Genomic DNA, 4109 nt, shown 5'->3' on the forward strand with positions numbered 1-4109 from the left:
CAACCACGTGGAACTAAAAACAACACTGTCCTACAAACAACTTCAGTTAGAAATCATATTTTATTTTCTACGTACAAAACACGCTATACTGTAAAGAACTATGCAGGAAGTAAAAACGAAAATACACCCATGTAAAATAGAAGACTTTTTAGGTGCGGTACATTATACCGTACATATTCACGATTGTGGTAAAATGTGAATGGTCAACAGAGAAAGAGATACAGTTTACTGACGATAGTAGCCGTATTTTATTGCGGTTGTAAAATGATGTATCTAATACTTGTTTATGCATTGCAGCAAGTTAACATTTGGAAGACTCCAGTGGGCCGTTCTGGGAATGGCTGTGCGTCAGTGCGTGCCGCTGTAAAGCCTGTGACACGTCAGTTGTGTCGTTCATCGACACGACTTGACACAAGGAAGCTTTTTCGTTAACTGTTGAGCTGAGTTAGGAAGGGTTTCATACAGCTTTTAAAATTCCGCAGGTGTCTTATTGATATCGTGTGTGCTGGTGTCTGTGGAGGTAAAGAATCTCCTGGGCGTGGGTTTACATTTCTATTTCGGAGTACGCTTCATAGCCCCAGGGCTTACCCGCTTTGACAACATTGCGGTAGGTACTAAATGTTATTTTTTTTAAACCTCTGGGATAAAAGTAGAAGGGGAGTTTTCAGCTGTGTGTTATTAATGTTTCTTGGTTGCTTTATTTTGGCAACAGCAATGGGCTGTGTTACTTAGATACTACAGTGAGCTGTCAAATGCAGAACTTCATGTTAAAGTTGTACGGCTGTTATTTATTTATTTATTTTTTGTGTGTTGCTCAACTCTGAACATTAAAAGTCTTAGCACTGGCCTTTCAAAAATCATAACACAAAGTTAGAAGAGCACGTTAAGCAGTTTTAGTTTATTTATTAACTTGTGTAATTGTAGGCTTGGGTAGTCTGAATGTGTTAGGCTGAAAATGTGGTGGTAAAGATCATGATGCTATGCCTAAGTCATGGTAGTTAAAGAGTTATGTTTTCATTTGATACATTTATCACTGCTGGCAACTTAGAACGCTTTTTCTTTTCAAAATAATTCTTCAGTTTAGAAGAGTTAATAATTGCATTTTTAATGCTTTGTGCCTTTTCTTAGTTAAAAAAAACTGTCTTAATGTTAATTTCTTAGAAAACTGATGCATTTGCCCCAGTACTTTTGCCAGCACTCGCCATTTGTTTACATGGTTCTCTTTTGCCCCTGCAGAACTAAGTCATGATTCAGATAATTGAATAATAGGTTTATATTACGTTGTTGGATGATATAGTTTTTTTTCATTTAGTATACCTCTGTATTAGATGTTTTGTATAAAGAGTAATCTGCATTGATTTATACATTTAATGTTTCTGACAGACATATCTCTCAACTATCCCTGAGTTTTTGGCTCAAAAGTTTACTTTCTCCTGCCAAAACAAGCAACAAGCATTTTCAGGTCTCGCCTGAAAATAGGCCACTAGCCTAGTGGGGCTAACCTGGAAAACAAGGAATAAATAAATATTTGGGGAGAGAGGGTGGTGAGTTGCACTTCACTGTAATTATTGTAATTTATTATCTTCTTCTTGTGTTACTTCAGAAAATGCATGTTAAGAGTTAATAGTACTGTTAAAAGTGTCAAGTGTTTGTCCCTGATTATTTATGCATACCTCCCTTTTTCTGGAGGTAAGTGTAAACATTGCAACTGTCACATACCACAGTGTAAAATAAATAAATAAATAAATAAAGTAAGAAAAGTTCATTCCTGCTCAGAAAGGGGTTTACAGACTAAATAAGGGGAAAAAAAATTGTGCTTTAATTGTTAAGCTACAAGCCGCAAAATCATCTGTTACCATTCAAGTGTCCCTCAAATTTTGCTCTGACTGAAATGTAGAAAGGTCATTAATGAGTTGAGGCTCAAAATTTAAGGTTTATGAAGGCAGATAAGGGGGGTAGATTTATTGTATCGCAAAGGTGTTTTATCCACACTTTGGAGAAATTGTTGCCTAATGGCATATAATTTTAAATTGTACAATTGTATGAGATTAATAATGGATAATACATGGAATTTGCTTTACATGATTTGTTTTACCAGGGTTACATTAGCGTTACTTTTATTTGAACTTTAAAGCTGATTTTCCACGTTTTTGTTTAGTAAGCTGAAATTTCATAAAGAGGAATCAGACCTGTCCTGTTTGCCCCTTGCTTTTACTGAAGGAATTTCTAATTGTGTGTGTGTTTTAATCCTATGATGCTGGATATGAATAGTTGTTTGAGAAGTTCAGGGGACTTACAATTGTGTTTTCAGTAGCTTGGAGACCTGTATGTTTACTTGTCATATAATGGCGTTCCTTTTTACTAACGTAGCAAAATAAATTGACTTTTGTAAATAATTCTGATTGTAGTACAATTGCAGTTAACACCAGTTTATTGGACAATGGGTTTTACGATTTTCAGCTACAAATATTCTCAACAGATGAAGGGGTGGTAATGAATGGAAATTACCATCTTGAGATGGTGAGATTATTATATTACGCTCTTCTCTAAGATGTTTTTTACAAACTATTTGTTGTGGTATTTTTTAGTCTGAGGAGGTATGTAATTTGTTCAGGATGTAAATGGAAGTACTAGTTTTTTTTTTTTTTGTAGATTTTTTTTTGTTTGTTTGGTACAGGTGTGACATTTTCAGATTTTTAACAATGGATATAAAAACAAAGATTTTTGAAAGTAGAGTACATTGTAAGAATGTTTGTCAACAGTTGCGAACATCTTAAAAACAGTTGCCCAGTTTATATGAAAAGTAATATTCCAGAGGGACAAGTGATTGAGTGTCCCCTTTAACCACCAGTGATGATTTTGTGGATGAACTTTGGTATATTTGTGGGTTGTTTAAAGAGTGGGGGGTATAATTTTTGAGTAAATGTTTTAGCAAAAGATTTTCTCGTACCTTCAACCAGCATGCACACACAATATTACATGCCAGATAAAGGAGTAAGGAAAAATAAGGATATTTTTGTAGGCCAGTTCTTTTAGCTGTGACCTGTTTGCCTGAATTACATAATATAATAGATTCTAAACCATTTTTTTTGTATAAGAATCTAAAAAGTTTAAAGAGAAAACTTTATAAGGATTTTGCTTAGCTAAAAATAAAATGGGGCAGAAATATGGGATCTATATTTGTATGGCATGTAGTAGTTTAGATATAGAAAAACTGAATAGTGAAGAGTTTATACATCCCACTCTGGTCGGAAGTTTAATTTTTCCTGTGTAGCTACTTGCAATAGTGTTAATGTGGTCTATTTGTTCAGCTGTAAAAAATGCATATCATTTTATGTAGGGAAAACGACAAGGAGGTGAAAAGACTGCATAATAGAACACAAATCTGACATTAAAAGGAAAAATGACAAGAATGCATTGTGTAATCACATTTTAGATAAAGGAATAGACCATACCTTTATCTTTAGAGTAATAGTGAATATATATAAAAATGTGGGGACTTAAAACAATTATCTAGAAAATAAAGAATATGAGTGGATACTTAGGCTCTGTACAGATAGTGAACCAGGTATAAATGATGTGGACATCCTACAGAAGGGCCTCACTGAGACAGATGCCTGGTGTCAGAGCCATTGCCTCAAGCTCAATGCCAAAAAGTGCAGTGTCATCCCCTTTGGTAAAAACTCTGTACCCATGAACTACCACATAGGCAGCAATCTACTTAACACTGAATGCGTGATAATAGACCTTGGGACCCAGGTGGACAGTAGTCTCTCCTTTGATAGTCACATTGCCACAGTAGTCAGGAAGTCCTATGTGGCACACCTCATCACAAAAGGGTTCTCATCCAGGAAAAAAGAGGCCATTGTTCCCCTCTACTCGTCACTCATTAGACCCATTATAAGAGTACAATGCCCCTTTTGTAATGTACCTCACAAGACATCTGCAGCAGCTGGAAAGGCCACAGAAGTACCTCACAAAGAGGATTACTGGCCTCAAACAAATGCCCTACACTGACTGCCTCAAAAAACTCCAGCTTTACTCCGTAGCATATCACCTACTCCGAGGTGATCTCTGCCTAACATATAAAGCTATGTCAAACCCAGGGA

General features: G+C 35.7%; 1 protein-coding gene across 2 annotated transcripts in view; it reads left to right on the forward strand.

Moving 5' to 3' along the window:
- Window positions 1-201: 201 nt before the first annotated feature.
- The window catches only part of GNPNAT1 (glucosamine-phosphate N-acetyltransferase 1), a 722404-nt gene continuing 718496 nt past the window's right edge, over window positions 202-4109 (forward strand). Inside the window, exon 1 of one of the 2 annotated variants that reach the window (XM_044074401.1) lies at window positions 202-607. The gene's annotated coding sequence lies outside the window, so the exon portion shown is untranslated. The remainder of the gene's footprint in view (window positions 608-4109) is intronic. The other variant, XM_044074400.1, reaches the window with a different exon arrangement.

This window comes from Protopterus annectens, chromosome 6.part0 (genome assembly GCF_019279795.1).
Source record: "Protopterus annectens isolate FY-2018-M chromosome 6.part0, PAN1.0, whole genome shotgun sequence".
NCBI classification, from domain to species: domain Eukaryota; kingdom Metazoa; phylum Chordata; order Ceratodontiformes; family Protopteridae; genus Protopterus; species Protopterus annectens.